The following is a 17,829-nucleotide window of genomic DNA, read 5'->3' on the forward strand; positions in this document are numbered from 1 at the left end:
GCATGTTCTTCACATGTACCCCAAAACCTAAAATAAAAAAAGAAAAAAATAATTTGTCTTAATTTTTTAACAGTCCTATACCTTCACTTTTTAAAAAATTTTTGTTTTACTTTTTCCAGTCAGCTTTTACACTTACTGAGAGCAGAGTCTCTACAACTTTGCTTTTATTTCTCCCACTGGGTCAAGTGTTGTGCCAATCCTTAGAGAAGCCTTTTGATAAAAGTGTTCAGAATGGACTTGGCTTTAAAACTGGTCACAAATTACTACAAAAGCACTTTCTGAATGGAGGCTTGGATTTCACTTCTAGTAAATTGTCTGCAATAGAAGAAACATTGGTGAAAAATGCAGCATTCTTTTTAATATAAGCTCACTAATATAGTCTGATGTTATCTGCACCTTTTATTAGTAGGCACGTCTGTGTATTGTATAAATATTTTTGAAAATCCTAATATATCATACTATAGTTATTTTTTTCTTTCTCATAGAATCTACTGCAAAGAGACACTTTATTTTATTTTATGCATTCCTGTTTACTCTCCCATAAATATAGAATTATTGTAGTTCATTTGAAGAGTAAGTATATGGAGGAATTACTGGCCTAAGATGAAGTACCCAATCTAGTCCTATCTTCATCAGTGACTAACTCTGTGAGATTTTTCAAGTAACTAACTACTGTCAATCTGTTTTTATCAAGGGTTAACTGGAGACACTATTTTCTTTACCTTTCTCGGAGAATTGATACTACAATCACATGACATAATATATGGGCTAGCACTCTGAATACTATAAAGAACCATACAAATGTATGCTGTGATTATACCAATCTCCACCATGATACACTGAAGGTTATAAAACAAAATTGCTGTTTTAAGATCCTAAGCCATTGTCTCGGTTTTGGGATGGAAAACAATTTCTGTTGAAAAATAAGATTCTAAAAAAACACTATTTTAAAAGAGCAGAGCTTTGCCATTGTTTATATACTGTACCAGACCCTACCACAGCCAAAGTAATCTGGGCTGCCTTGGAAGATTGTACTAACACTCACTAACATATATTGAATGTGTGCACTCTGCTAAGCCCTGTGTGGCTTTAAATGAGACACTCATTGCCTCTCTCATTTAATCAATACAGCCCTATAAAGATGGGTAATACTGTTACCCTTACTTTATAGGTGAAGAAATTGTGGCTTAGATTGACTGATGTGCTGATGTGTCTAGGCACCCTCCCCCATCCAACGACCAGAGATAACAGATGAGAGCCAAACTTGAATCCACATTTGTCTTACTTCAGCACCAGTGTGCTCCCCATCTTTTCTCTCCTGGCAATACTGTTACAAAAGGCCCAGTCAATTTTAGAGAAATCCAAATCCATGAAGAAGAAAATTAAATAGTAAGAATCACATTGTTTAATTTCAAATTGGTGTGGAAATACTTGTCGAATTATATTGCTCTTTGGAGGTATTTAAGGAAAATTTTAGTATCATTACACATAAATAGCTTTTAAAATATGAATCAACAATGAAAAATAAATACCAAAAAGTACTGCTTTAATGAGTTATTGCTTGAATAAGACATACCTGTGGCAATGCATATACTTTCCAACTATGTAATGTTTGTTACTATGTCAAGAGTTTGTTCTCTAACGTAACATCTGAATTATCACAACTTCTATTAAAAAATAAAATTACACTATTAGAAAATCATTCTGGTTTCCCAGACTCTCATTTGTTGCCAGTATATATGATTTTTCTCTTGAAGAATTACAGGATAGTTACCACTGTAGAAGGCAAAAACGTTTGAGTCATTTATAGTCATTTATATGGGCTAGTAGAAAAACAAACCCTTACATATGAAAAAAAAAATGTAATTTCAATTAGCAGTCTTAGGTGATTTATGCTAAGTAGAATGTTCATAATTATTGTAACTTTTAAAAAAAGAAAGCATGCATGTTGTATTTTGGTTAATGAGACTGAATATGTAATTGTACAGTGTCTTTAAGCTCATACAAATAGTCTAATTCGAATTGCACTTTTTCTTAGTGGATAGTTCTGAGTATTGCAATATATATGTTTGAGATCCTGATATAACATACCATGTTTATATTTTTTTTTCTTGTAGAATATACTATGAAGAGACATTTAATGTTATTGATGCAATAATCTCCCATCAATGCAATGAGAATTGTAGGTTAGTTACTAAGTAGTAAAAACAGAATCATTTTAATCTTGCTTCTAAAATCTTTTTCTTGTTTACTCTCAGAGCTTGTCAAAGTAAAAAGCATAGCAGATCACAGCTTTAACAGGAGAAATTCAGATAATCCTCATGGCATATTTGGGGCAAAAGATGTTTAAGAACTGAAACTTTTTCTTTGATCATGACATTTCAGTGTAATAATATTGCTGGCTCTCTTGATTCTTTTAAGGGACCTTGTAGTTATTGACCTCACGGAATATTTGCAATGGGTATATTGCAATTAATACAAAATTTCAAGTAATTCATATATATAAAAGTAAACATATAATTGTTTAAATTGTGTCCCAAATTCAAGTGGTGAATATAATTTGAAAAAATCCTTATTCTTCAAATCACTGGGGCACAAAGCAAGATTAGTTTTTATATTAGGTTCTATTTTATACATAATGCCAGAGCTATGAAAAAATAGAACTAGCAAAATCAAACTGCAAACTGTTATCATACTTAGATTTAGAAACTTTACAGTCTAGTCACTATTATGTTAAAAGTCAGAAAAAATGTTTACTCTATAGCTGTTATATAGTTTCATCAGGCACAAAAATGATAATCCTAGATTATAACTGAGAATTTTATACATAAAATGAATATTTTATTATTGCTTTGAGATATTTTCAGAATTTGCCGAGTGAACTTCAAAATCTCATTCTTGCTTCACCCAGCCCAAAACCCGTACTCCTCCTCCCTCAGCCTAAAGCTATCAAATAAGCTGACAGCATCCCAAACCTAAATGCAGCTTCCAGATGTTGCTTTAGAAATATACCAAGGTCTCTAATGTATATATTTCAAAGATTTGTAACAATATGCATTTTTATCTTTTATATACAAGAAAATGATGCTGACTGGGATACCCACCTGGGTTATATACATTCATTCATCCAAGAATTAAATGGGCCTATGTGTTTATAATGTCACTTTCACTTTGTTCTCTTTTCTATCCACATATATTTATAAAACTTTTGAGAAAGTCATCTGTACTACACCATTTCCTTCAGTGGGAGTATAAATACTGCTATTATGTGGGAAAGTCAGAGTTGGAAATGTTTTTTTTTTAAACTGTAACGTGGTCCTTCTACTAGAGTGATAGAATTCTGGGAGCTTTCTTTAGGCACTCTGTAATGGAGAAGAAAAGCAAATAACACAGGGTTGGTCCTTGCCTTCAAGGAGCCCACAATGAAGTAGTTAAAACTGACAAACAGAATCATACGAAACAATAAATGCAAGACTATTACTTTAGTTCTGTTAAGCAACTTAAATGGCAATGCACCTGTAGGACCAAAAATAAGATATGACATTAATTACTCTTTCAGTATAAAGGAATCTACATGTGCAGAGATTTGAGAGATAAATTATGTGACTTAAAAGATATAGAAATTGATACGTGATAACTTACCTTGACTTATCTATCCAGAGAAATATTTTCTCATTTGGAGTAGCCACCTTAGGAAGCTATGCACCTGTTCATTAATTAGAATATTATTAGATTTCCTCTAGTTGACTTGCCTGCAGAAGTAATTCACTTTATTGTCAAACTTGTCAGCATCCAACTTATATTTGTAGTTTTTTAAGTCATGATACTAAACCTCCTTCTTTAATTGCATGTTGAAATGATATTTTAAAGAAATGTCAAGTGTTTTTAAGTGATGTCTTTAGTTCTCAACATGTTGGAGTTATTTTCTTTATTGATCCCATTGTTGCAATTCAGATTATATCTTTCATTGTATAACTCTTATGTTTGCAGACATTCTCTAAGCAATGATATGGCCTTAGGCTAAGCCAGACCATTAAATCTGCTCTGGGCTGGAAGACTGGCACAAATGAGGAATCAGACATCATTTAAAGTTGTTTTCATTTAGGTATACTAATGAGCCAATAAACAAATGAGAGATCACAATACAAGTTAGTGGATGCAGTTCATGATGACTTCTTTCTTCTACGTGTTCATAGTGGCATATTCAAAATAGTTAATGCAATCCATGTACCATGAAGCATCCACCTGGACAGAGCAGTCCAGAGCCAGCAGCTTTGCCTCATGGCCCAATAGGCTGGGTAAAGGGTGTTTACCCGTCATTACAGAAGAAATTTCTTCCTGAATCACTGATAGATACTTCCATATTCTATTTTTACTAAGTCATCAAACCTATCTACCATTGGTCTTCAGAATGTTGTTTGAATTTTCAAGAGACTGACTGGTTCTCTTATTTCTCTTCTTTACAATCACTGGTTTGATCTACTTACTACTGGTATACTTGGTGGTGGTTTAAGGAATGCCTAGGATCTGCTTTTGTCTTTCAGCATGCTTATTGGGTACCTACGTTAGGAAAAACACGGCCTCAGTGTGTAATGCCATGACATTTAAATAACTTAATGGAGATATTTTAGCAGAAAACTTGGGGATAAAATAGTTCCACATAAAACTATAAAAGCATTCTTATTCTTATTTTGGGGAAATATTAACTAAGCAAGATTAAAGCATTTCTCTAAGTTTTCTCCCATTAATTCTGTTGTGACTGATAAATTTTGGCAATTAGTTGAAACTAAACATTTGTTTATCAAAAGTTATTACTTTGTTCCCATTACTTTTTAACTGTTTTAAATAATTTCCATCTACATGAACTTGACATTAAGTCATAAAAGTAGTAAGTTGCATAGCCTTGTGATTTTTGGAATCGGAAGATCTGGATCTGATATGCTGATCATAAAACTCAAAATACATAGTTTTGAGCAAGTTCCTTAATCTTCTTGGACCTCTGTTTCTAAATCCAGAAAATTTGATGTAGCTAAGCATCAAAAATGTACCGTAAAATGGTCTTAAGGGACCATTGTATATGCAATATATCATTGATGGAGTCATCATCATGCAGCTCATGACTGTGTATATATTAAATCATGATTCCTCACATATTTTCGAATTCTTCACAATAAGTGTCTTTAATTAGGGATCATTTTCTTCTTTTTTTGCTGTAACCATCTAAAGCACTTAATAGAAAAATCTGTTGCATATAGCAAAGTATCTCACTAATTTATATAAAGAATCAGTATAACAAATCCTTTTTATTTTCAAAATAAAATTCCTGAACCATAAGAATTAGTTAACTCTTTTTACAAGGGTGAACACTGAAGTTAAGGCTAATTTTTCTGTGTACCAAATATCCAGGTATAAGATGTCACAATTTCAAAAGCTGTTATGCAGGCAATGCCTTAGTTTCATGGAATTTATTTTGGCATTTATTACAATTTTATGGAATTTTCAGAATCCAAATTCTAATATATGATTCATGCTTTTGATGTATCATGTGCATAGTCTCACCACCACCTCATACATAGAGATCATTTTTAATAAATACATACCAGAATATTACAGGATATATATATATATATATATATATATATATATATACACATATATATATGTGTGTGTGTATATATATATATATATATATACACATATATAATGAATATTTCAGGATATATATTATGAATAGACAATATTTGACATATTCAAATATATCACATGATTTACTCATCAAAAAAATCTGTAGCATATTGAACACTTAAGACTAAAGCACATTAGGATAATGCCATGTTGAGGAGGATATAAAACAAGGAAACTTCTGTAGAAAGCCCCATAATACAACAACAATTAGCATAAATCACAGAAAAACACAGTCCATACTCCATTCAAGATAGTATCTCTCATCACGGTAGAGAAGGGTGCAGACTAGAAAACACGTGATCTAGAGCACCACAAACACACACAGCAGAAGAGGCAGTTGAAGAGTTCTCAGGAATATTAAGAAAACAAGCTCGTTTTAATGGGTTTCAGTTTGGGCTGTAGAGGCGATACCTTTCTTAAAGCATGTCACAATTTACTAATATTATTTTTTAGTTTTCAAATGTTTGTATTCCCCGAGTAGGTCTTCAGCCTAAAGAAGGTGATATTGAAGCACTTTACTAACCACAAACTAGTTCATAACAGGGCATATTGTAATTACTGTGGCAATTATATTATACATCATTTTTTTTCTTGCTGACTTGGAATTACTTCAAGATTTTTTCTTTGGACTGATATTTTCAAATCTTGAGCTCTAGTGAAAATGATTTTTACTTACATTGTAAAAAGTTGAATCAATCTTTTCAGAGAGTTCTGTGTATGGTTAATTTTTGGTATTGGGACACTTCAACTTAGAATTTGAACGTCAAGGAAAAAAAGACTTATAAGACAATAATATCATTAATCTTTCTTTTTCTGACTGTAAGACATGAACATAATATATATTTCAAGTCAACCTGATAAAACATTCCAATGTTCCTAGGCCACATTAAAATGCAAAATAAGATGGTATTATATAGCTTGTATCAATAAGACTCATGAATAATTGGCACAAAGATATCTGTGCATATGTCACGTGATAAGCTCAGATGGAGTGACTATAAGAAAGACAGATGGAAGGAACATGAAAAACTAAAGGAATAATAATTTTAAAAGTAAAGCTACTGGTTGTGAAGGATACAGATTAACTTTGTATAGACAGTCATTGACGTATTAAGTTATGCCTATATCCAAACTTAGGTGTCGATGTAGTACATTTTATAAGAAAAGAAAACAGTCAAAGTAATATATACATCAGAGACTTGGGCTACCACTCAACTGTGTTAAAGTGTTGCTGTACCTTTTAAGATAAATTGGCACAGTAAACTCACCATAAAAATATGAAACCTGAATTTGTGGCTGTGAAAAAAACTACCAAGGAAAGTAGAACTTTACTGAAGATATAAATTAGATACCTGAAGTGGGGTGCTGCTGTAACAAATAACTAAAAATGTAAGCGTGGCTTTGGAATCAGAAAGTGGATAGAGGCTGGAACAATTTAGAGGATCATGATAGAAACGTTTTGATTGCTTTGAACAGACTTTTAGTAGAAATATGGACACTAAAGTCTCTGCTGGTAGAGCTCAGTAAGATGTGGGAAACAAAGTATTGGGAATTGAAAGAATGGAGATAGATCCTTGTTATGTAGTGGTAAAACAAACAAACAAACAAACAAACAAACAAAAAAACCTTAGTAGAATTGTCTCTTCTGTGGAAAAGATAACCTGAGAAAGATAAACTAGGATATATAGCTAAAGAAATTTTCAAGCAAAGTATTGAAAACGTGGCCTGATGAGAGTTTACTCTTTTACTACCATTTTACTCTTGCAGCTTAGAGAAAAATGTCAGAGGAGAGAAATAAATTGAGGTAAACTATTAAACAAAAGGAAACTCAGGCTTGATGCTTTGAGAAATTATCAGTCTGTTCAGATGGCAAAAGGTGCTAAAAGTAAGAGATTTCTTCTGAAAGTGTGGCATAGGAAAAAAAAATGCAGCGGTGTGGTTGTACAACTCTTCGTTGAAACCTTTGAAAGATCAAAAGATTAGAGTGTTTGGTACTAAGACATTAAAGTTGTGCCTAATAGATCTCAAATTAGAGGGCTTCAGTGAACCTTAAGAGTGTTGCCCTCAGCCATCTCAACAGAAGCCAAAGATAGAGGGCTTCTCAAAAAGATTTGTAGATGTGGTCTCAGTCTGATGGAGATCATCTCTATGTTATCCACAAGGGACTCACAAAGTTTTTGAGAAAATTATATCAGGGAGACTACAAAGTGAAAGGAGGCTGTTAGACACCAAGATTCTACTTGCGGAAAGCAGGCTGGTAAAACTACGTAGTTTCAAACTGCTGTTCAAAAAGGATGAATGACTAAGCAGGCAGAACCAGTAGTCCAGAGGGAAGAACCGAGAGCCTGTACGTAAGAGTCTGTCCTGTTCAATGCCTGGTGAGACCCTAAACAGAGAATCCAGTCATGCCTACTCAGACTTCTAACCTCAGAACTGTGAGGTAACAAATGGATATTGTTCCAAGCCACTGATTTTCTCCTTGAGTAATTTGTTATGCAGGAATAGAAACCTATTAGAGATATTGAAAGTCAATCCACTAGGAGAATTTAAAGAATTTTGTACAGAAAATAGTAGTTCCTTGAAATTTTTTATGTATACCCACTCCTAAATTGTTTACAAAATGCTTGCTCTGAAAACAGTTTTTAATGCTGTATTCTGTAGATGGTTTCTATGAAGTTATAAATGCACATATTCCTGAATTCAGGAACTCACCAGTTTCTCTTTCTCTCTCTTTCTCTCTCTCTCTCCCCCCCCCCCCCGCCCTTGACAGGGTCTTGCTCTGTTGCTCAGGCTGGAGTGCAGAGCACAGTGGTGCGATAACGTACTTAATGTGCTTATTTATGGTTCCAGCTACATGGGGGCCAGGAGAGTGGGTAGAGTGGGCGGGGCTTAGGTATGAGGATCACTGGAGCCCAGGAAGTCAAGATTTCAGTGAGCCGTGATCACACCACTTCACTCCAGCCTGGGTGACAGACTGAGACCTGGTCTCCAAGAAAAACAAAATAAAACCAAAAGAATACCTGGAATAAAGGCTGAAAAGCAACCTTTAGCTTGAGTTTCTAGATATGACTTCTGAAGCCTTGTCACAGAACTGGGCTGCTCAAAGAGCTGCAGCTGCTGCGACCATTAGGAAGCATCACCCCCCTGCACCTCCACCACAGCCCACGGCATTACAGCCAGATGCCGTAGCCTCCAGTCTCTTCATGTGACCTAATTGAGCATTGCTGAATGATGGAACCTAAGTCATACCTGGGAGAGCATACAGGAAATGTAGTTTTTAAGCTTTACAGGAATAAATATTGGAAAAAATTTGGCACAATTATTGAATAACCCGTAAGTATCTCCCATAGGGGCCTAATGATTTAAGTAAGAAGGCCTTAGAAAGCCATTTCATTTAGGAAGACAAAATTCTTCATTTTGGAGGAAGTAATAAAAAGATCAGATACCCGGTGGATGATTTTTTTTCCCTTGAATCTTCCTAGTCTCAGATTTTCATTAACTCTTTTAAGTGATAGTTTTCTTTTTTTTTCAGTATAAATTCCCTACTGATTAATAGTAAAGTCAAAAGCCAGACTATTTTTTATCAGCATTTATCTTATGCCTACATAAAATTTGCTTTATCATATTATCACAAGTCTATAAAATCTTTTTTTAGTCATTTCTAATTTAAGTTCACTAGATGCGTGTGGGGACATGTGTCTGTACCCAGTTACTCAGGAGGCTGAGGTGGGAGGATTTGCCTAAGCCCAGGAGGTTGAGATTGCAGCAAACCGTGATTGGACCACAGCACTCCAGCTGGGGTGACAGAATGAGACCCTGTCTTTAAAAAAAAAATAAAGCCAAGAAAAGAGTTTCCCTGTATCTACTGAGACAATGGCTTCGTATCATGGTTTGAATAAAATACTGTTGTCCTGAGATGAGAGTCCTACTTACTTACAAGCATATTTTGGCATTGAGCCTCCTCTTTATCTGAACTGGCTTCAAAAATACTAGTGTCAAAAATAACATCAGCTTATAATGGGCTTACAGCAGTGATGGTAGTTTTAGTAACTGAGTCAACCTTAGGCCAAGTGCCATTAGCTGGCTCAAGTCATATGTTAGGGTATTATTTTCTATGACTTACAGTCAGAAGATTGGGGCTTAGATGTAGGTAGTCACAAAGAAGACTAGAACTCAGTAGGGGTGAACAGTCTCTTCCTTGCTGTAACATACGCAAACAAGTAGGTATATTATAAAGTATATGATGATGAGTTGACCGTGACTAAATTAGCATACTGCCATTTGAGAGCTCTGGACCATTTTCAATAGCTTTGAGTACTGCTCATTAATGAAAGCTGTTGGAATTAACCACTTCTTATTCTAATGTTTATTTAGATTTATTTGTGTGACTGCCAAATTAAGTTGAAGTTACAGCTGCTTTTTAACAATAACAAATTACTAATCTAAACAAACTACCAATCTACACTACTAGACTAAGAACTAAAAGGAAAGCAAAAGCAAGCTCAAAACAAAGAACTGGGGGAGTGAAGTGAGTTTTTTTTTAACTTCTGCCCTTCCTTAGTCACTGTTTTCTTTGATCTTCTGTTCCTTTTTGCCTGCTTTTCTTTTACAAAGTTGAAAGAAGACTGCCTGATTGTTTTTCTCCTCCCCCATTTCCTTTCTCATCTTGACTTAGATGCCCTGGAAATGAAAATTGTAATTGGGAAAAGGGGTCTATTGCATGTGTGTGCTCTTAACAGGAAAAAAGATGATGAAGGAGGATGGCTATAACTAAGGTAACCATTTAGCTCAATTTTCTTGGAAACTTCTTGGCCTATGCCTATTAATAGCATCCCCTTTCATTCTCTAAACTGTCCTGGTTTGGATAACAAATACATTGTCACCCTAGTTATAACTTTGATGAGTTAAAGGACGGTATAGACAAGTGTAAGAACTTCCTCTAAAAATGTTGACAGTAGTTGACATTTTGGTAGACACTGTTTTAGTTAGCCTCTTATTAAAAGAATTGCCTTTCTTGATACTTGAGTATCTGTGTACTCTTCAGAACTATGTTATCTTTTGGAGGTGTTTTCAAATATTTAAGTAATTGTTCTCATATATATGCACAAAAATTGAACTGCTCAGTATTCTTGTACATTTATAATAAATGAGAAGATATGTTCAATTTAGTAATTTAAGAAAAATAATCCTAGTGAGAATTCTTATTTGAAATTGTATTTCAGAAACATAAATGGAGATTTAATCAAATGTATTCCTCATGGATTTTTAAAAACTAAGTTGTTCAAGAATACCATTGTTGCTAATCATTTTTGGTAAGGAAAAATTATTGAAATGGAAAATTGAATATTTGGAATGCTCAGCAAACAATAAAACTTATTAATGTCTTTTTCAGATACTTTAATATTTTTTATTTATAATTTCTTAATGTTATTTTTTGTTATGTTTCAGTGTGTATTATAGTTTTTAAAAAGTTTCCTCCCTCAAACTAGGTTTTCATTCCCATTGATAGCAAGTAATCCATTTTTATCATAATTGAAAGCAATATTAATATTTGGGGAGAATTTAATTCAATCCTGGGGAAGTTATTTCCTTGTCTTCCCTTTGAATAGTAACTTTTTATGGTGGGTTGAATAGATAAAGCTTACTTTATCTAAATCTTAGGTTTTAAAGTCCCAAGTAGGTTGTAAGAGACAGTATTCTCCTATGAAAATTGATAATGTTCCCTTATATTGTATTTAATATAAGGTTGTAGAGACTTTTGAGAATCCATTAGGGCCTGCTCTCAATAACAAAAAAGACACAGATGATTAGAGTTGCCGAAAACCTTCCAGGAGCAGTTTAGATATACGGCCTTCAATTAGAATTAACATACTTCAGTTTAATTCTTTTAATCCTGTTAATAATTAACATAATGCAACAATCCCATCTGGACCATGAAACAATAGAACATAATTCCAAAGGAGTTTTCATAGTATGTTCTTTTCTGTGAAGAATATTGTCCAAAGACCTTACAGTATACTTTTCTGCAGTGTTCTTCCCAATTACTAAGTATTAGCACTTTTCTAGGGTGGAATTGCTGTGAGTTTCTGCTGTGGTAAAGGTGACATGGAGTTAATCACAATGTCATGCTTTCATTCTCAGTTTTTTAGTGAGGTATACTTATTACCAAAAGAAAGCCTTCTACAAAAATAGTAGAGCCCATGTTATGATTGAATTGTATATTTTAGCCATCCAACTAACTGAGGCTATTAAATTACAGTGGTCAGTGCCATACTTCTGAGTTATAAAAATGGCATTTAAGTTATTTAAAGAAACAGATTTTTTCCAAATAGACTTTATATTTGCCTGCATGAATAACCAGATGAAGAGTGTGTAGGGAGGGAGGTCTTAACTGCACTACTGCCAAGAGCAACGTGTTTTCTGGAAGACATTGTAAAGGGGAGGAAGAATAGGGAAAGCGAATCTGCCAGTTTTGAGATTTGTCTGTTTTTAGAGTATTCGTAGCTGTTTGTTCTTCATAAATGGAGCATGTTCAGGTTTCGGTGGTATAAGGATTGAAAATATATTGTTCCTGCCCAATTTGTAATCACAAGATATCTTATCATATTGCTGTTAACAACACTTCATTTTCATTCTATGGACTATATAGGGCATGCTCTGGGCCTGTTTTTCACTGAGGAAAAAGAAAATAAGCTGCTACTTAAGTTCACTGGGGCAGAAGGAACCCTACAGTCCAGCTGATCCTATAGAATGGCCCTGGGGGGAAACTCAGGATTCAGCCTACAGCTCTGACACTTGATAAATCACAGAAAGGTTTTATCTGAGCTTAAGGTTATCTATTGATGAGGACAATCCACATGTTCCATCATATCCAGTTTATGGGGGAAAAAGAGAGAATCTATGTGAACTCTCAAGGAGGAACAGGTCTTAATGTTAGCTAAGCAGAGCAAAGTATAAACCAAGCAGAGAGAAAAAGTTCAGTGGCTTTACTCTCTACCCTGAAGCCTCACCAGGTGCTGAGGTCACCATTTGGACTGAACAGTTTTGAGGTGCTTTTAAATTAGCCCTGCTTAAAAAAGATTAAGTTAAAGTTTCATTAGCAAAGAGCAGCTTTCTAGAGATGAACATTAAGCAGTCATTTAAGAAAAGCAGTATTAGCCAGGCCAACCCCTGCCTCCCACTGGGTTCTGTAATACTGCTTGAGAGTCATACGCCCAAAGCCCTTTAATTGCTGTCTGTATTTCCCTAGTCTATAAAGTATATATTCTACTCAAAGTAAGACACACCCTAATATAAATATTCCCATTTCTCCTTAATCTAAGAACTACTGGAAAGCTGAAAAAAATTTGTTTTGAAACTTCACCATTCACATAATGTAGAAAGGACAGAGGGAACACTTATATGAAATGAATAGGAAATATACAATTAAAAGAAATTTTAAAATAACGTAAAATAATTTCCTATTATTATAAGGAAACTCTCTAAGAGTTTGAATAAGTATGTGTGTTGGGGGCGGTGACGAGGTTGGGGGGGGCATTCATTCTCTCATATATACATGTTCCTTGGAGAGAATGAACCAATCTGGGACTAAGACTTTATCTTTGTAATAGGTAGTAAATAATTAGAAAATCCCTAGCATTCCATTAAAACTTAACTTTCTAGGACTGTTGGCACTATAGTCATTATAAGTAATTGTGGGTCAGTGTTATTAGTCCGTTGTCACAATGCTATAAAGATACTACCTGAGACTGGATAATTATAAAGGAAAGAGGTTTAATTGACTCAGTTCCTCATGGTGAGGGAAGTCTCAGGAGACTTACAATCATAGCAGAGGGTGAAGGGGATGTAAAGGACATCTTGCATGGCAACGAGAAAGAGTGCAAAAGAAACCCACTTTTAAGCCATCAGATCTCCTGAGAACTCCCTGTCATGAAAACAGCATGGGGAAAACCACCCCCATGATCCAATCACCTCCCACAAGGTCCTTCCCTTGACAAGTAGGGATTGCAATTTAAGATGAGATTTGGGTGGGGATACAGAGCCGAACTGCATCAGTCAAGTAAAACATTTATCTCAAGGGAAAACTGAAATAGTTAAATGATATTTATGTAGCATTAAACATATAAAATTCTCTGGAGTACAGAAAAATAATCTAAAATGGAGAAATAAAGCCACAAATTCGTGAACAGTAATACTATATTCTGGATGGTAAAATACTGGTAACAACAGTCAAGGTAAAATAGGCAAAATGGCACAGGTAAAAGTACCCGTTGCCAGGCATTGAGATTGAACCCCATGTCTGCATTGCCTCATTTAATCCCATGAAACAAATTCTAACATAACGCATCTCTTACAAATGAGAGATCAGAGACACAAAGAGGTTCACTTCCTTGCCTAACCTGTCTGAAGTTGGGGTACATTAGTTCAAGTCCCAGTGGTCTGACTCCAGGGTCTGTGCCCTCTCTTGCTCAATCCTAATAACCCTGTAAGATGAGCACTACCCACTGACGTAAACAATGGTTTCCCCATTACAAGGAGTGGCAGCAGAAGATCAGAGAAGTTAGGTAACGTCTCCAGGGTCACACACAGACCTCACACAATAGCAGGGATGTTAATCTAGGCCTTTTTAAACATGTGCTTTCTGCTATGCCATGCTAAATTCTCTCCCATTGTCATTTTTGTCATTTTAGTGATGGTTTAATGAATACAGAATTGGATATCTGACTATAATTAGATCTGCCTCACAAAAGAAAAATAAGCAGATCAACACTAGGTTTCAGACTAGCAATAAGCATTCACATCACAATAGCATCCTCTTTTCAAAATGGCTCAGTACATAGCTCTCCATAAGGCATGCATAGTGGGACTTTTCACAAACCTGCTTGTATCCAGTGACAAAACTGATGGTGTCCCATTGACATTTTTCCTTTTAATCATGGAGCTAGTGAGATAAAGTGAGTCTTGGCTAATTATTTCTAAATTCTAGGACCCTCTAATATATTCACGTATCAGGCTGAGCATCAATGGGTATATACAAGTAGGAAATAGGCATGTAATCTAGGCTTTTACTGGGGAGAGAGAGAGCCACCATTATTTCTCCCTCTCTGGGAGATAGACAAGAGCTGTGAATTAAAGAAATGCTCATGCTACTTCCCAACTAGCCTGCTTTAAAATAAATTCATGCTCTCCCTTTTCTAAGCCTTCTTTTGTTCTCCTCTCTGGTGTTCTTCTTTCCCTATGGAAATGTTGTCTAGGCATCCCTACCCAGTTCGGACTTGATGGGATAATGGATAGGAAGCTGGATCATTCAGTCCCTGGCTCTCTGCTGATACAAGCAGAAATTGAGCCAGTTAGACCAGAGTTAAGCCTCCTATTCATTTCATGTATGCCATTGAGCAGCTAGAGAGTAATGATGATTTTTATTCCCTTCTGGCATTAAGCCTGAGAGGCAAACTGACAAGTAACAAGAAAATCCAAAATTAAAGCTGACATACCTTCCTTAATTCTTCCCAAGGTGCTTGGGTACGATGTTTATTTAATGCTTCTTTGTCACTAAAAAGATATGGGATATGAGTTAACACATGAAACTGTTTCAGGTAATAGAAATTGGCTTGAAAACTAAGACCAAAATGTGAAAAATACCACAGAGGCAGGAGGTTTAAGTCAAGTAGAAGCAGGTTTCTGAAATCTTAACATGTAGACTGATGCAGAGCTCTCTCTACAGTGCTGGGTAGCATTTCGCAAGAGTTCTTGTTTTTCTGTGACATTTTCCTTGTGTGTATAGCTGCTAAAGCTCAGCCATATTGTACCATCACGTTTTCCTTTTCAGATTCACCACCATTGGTGGGTCAGAAACATCATCCATGTACACAAAGGACAGTGCATTGTAACATTTGAAGATGGAAAAGAAAAGAATCTTCAGTCACTAGGCAGGCTGACCTCAGGGCTGTCAAGCAAATTATGCCAGTTCAGGATGTCTGCTCAGAGGATCACTGTGGTGTGGCATATGATAAATGAGTGGTTTTCATGGCCTCGGGCTCCTTCCCAGGAGAAAGAGTCTAAGTTGGAAAACGATTTTAGCAATCATGGTGGGGAACTGTGACAGAACTCAAATACCACCCCCTGTCTCCCTGCTTGCATGAGGAATGGCAGGACTGGGTCTTAACTTCTAGCATGTTCAATAAAAGATGAGAAAAATAATCTTCCCTATTCATTCCCCCTCTTTGAGATAAAAATTTGCTCAAGCATAATAACATTTTTTTGTTGTTGAGACGGAGTCTTGCTCTGTCACCAGGCTGGAGTGCAGTGGTATGATCTCAGGTCACTGCAGCCTCTGCATCCCAAGTTCAAGTGATTCTCCTTTCGCAGCCTCCTGAGTACCTGGGACTACAGGTGCGCACCACCACACCCAGCTAATATTTATATTTTTAGTAGAGACAGACTTTTACCATGTTGGCCAGGATGGTCTTGATCTCTTGACCTCATGTCCACCTGTCTTGGCCTCCCAAAGTGCTGTGATTACAGGTCTGAGCCACTGCACCAGCCAGAATATCATTTTTTAAATATCAGACATTTTGCTCATTAAGAGAGAAGGGCCTGCCAAATGCTTGTCTTTCCAACAGAGGTTAGAAACTGGCGTCGACAAAATGGCACTCAGTTTTTCACCTCAGTATGGAAAGTCTTTGTGTTCAAGTGCCATCAACACCTAAAGGAATATGAAAAACCGCTTTATCTTTTGAGAGACTCTAAACATGGGACAAGTTTGTTTTATTCGCAGATATAAGAATGGGCTTTAGTATTAGGAGAAAATAGAAGTTGAATATTTATAGTACTCTTGACCTTCTTATGTACAGAAGACTTGAAGCAAGCCTGGGCTTGGAGGAAATTTTTTAAATCTTCTCTTTTCCTGTGCTTTGGGAGTCATGTTAAATTCTGCCATCTGTAGGACATGTGCATTTTAAACCTCTTTTACTTAAAGCTTCAGCTTTTTGGGTAAGTTTTTGTTTTTGTTTATGGTACCTAAACAACAGAAATTAGCCTCCATCTCAGATAGTCTTTGCATTATTAAAATTCAGTTTGTTGTACAGTGCTTTAATGGGCTCTTTAGGGCCTTTACTTAGTAATGTTACATACCAGAAACTATTAAAACATTCCAAATAAAACAGATTCACCAGCTAAGTGCTCTGTTTTACTGTGGTCATGAATGAAAAGGAGAAACTAGTTATCGTCACTTAAAAAATGTAATCCATTCCAAAGGTAGTTTTCTCATATTAAGTAACTTAGTCACATAATTCTGGGAAAGTCCTAGAGAGTTTATTTCCCTCTCTTTCTTATTCATATGTTTTAGAAGCCAAACTAATTAAAACAATTTAACCTATTATAGGTTATTTTATAAAATGTTTAGAGTAATTTCTTAATCTGAGACAAGTATTTCTTCTGCCAACAAGAATGTGGCACGATATTACTGTCTTCAGCTGGTGTGTATTTAAAGATTTTGAACACCTTTAAAAATACCTAAGTGCTAATTGGTAAGGTCAACCAGATGGAAGGGAGTGGAGAATAGGGAGGAAGGTGAATATACTGTAAAATAATACATCATTTTAAAATGATTTAGCTCACTTTTTCTTGCAACCAAAAAAGAGTGATAGCTCCTCATCAAATATTTACTTAAGTATTTGATATTCTAACCTTGAACCAAGCTGGCAACCTACAGAGCTGGGTCCTGGGTGCCCTCGTTTTATGTCAGTGGGGTGGCAGCCCAGTATAGCACGAGAGCTATATAAGTCAGGCAAGAGCTACAGCTTCTATTCTTCACTCTGCCATTCATTAGATGAGTGACCTTGATTTAACTTCTTTGGGGCCTTGTTTCCTTATTAGTAATAATAAGGCTTAGACTAGATTCCTTTAACAGATTCTACAGGGCTGCTGATATGCTATGTATTGGTGAGACATAAAAAGCAGCCCCTGTCTTCAAGGAAGTGAGAGCTTAGTAGGAAAGACATCTATAAAAACAAATGTATGCAAAAAAGTGGTTTTGAGACTATTACAGAAATTTGTACTATGTACATTGGGCGCGCCACAAGAAAAGTTGTCAATCCTATCTGGGTTTCAGTAAGAGAGATAAAATTCACTTAACAGATGAAA

The 17,829-nt window shown here is 35.5% G+C and overlaps 1 protein-coding gene across 6 annotated transcripts in view; it reads left to right on the forward strand.

Moving 5' to 3' along the window:
* ZNF385B (zinc finger protein 385B) overlaps positions 1-17,829 on the forward strand; it is a 393,057-nt gene that overhangs the window by 236,727 nt on the left and 138,501 nt on the right. The window contains exon 1 of one of the 6 annotated variants that reach the window (XM_010351564.2): positions 8,467-9,905. The exons of the other annotated variants lie outside the window; for them this stretch is intronic. The gene's annotated coding sequence lies outside the window, so the exon portion shown is untranslated. Of the gene's footprint in view, positions 1-8,466; positions 9,906-17,829 lie in introns of those variants that run through there. 6 annotated transcript variants of the gene reach the window in all.

This window comes from Saimiri boliviensis, chromosome 5, assembly GCF_048565385.1.
Source record: "Saimiri boliviensis isolate mSaiBol1 chromosome 5, mSaiBol1.pri, whole genome shotgun sequence".
In the NCBI taxonomy this organism is placed as follows: domain Eukaryota; kingdom Metazoa; phylum Chordata; class Mammalia; order Primates; family Cebidae; genus Saimiri; species Saimiri boliviensis.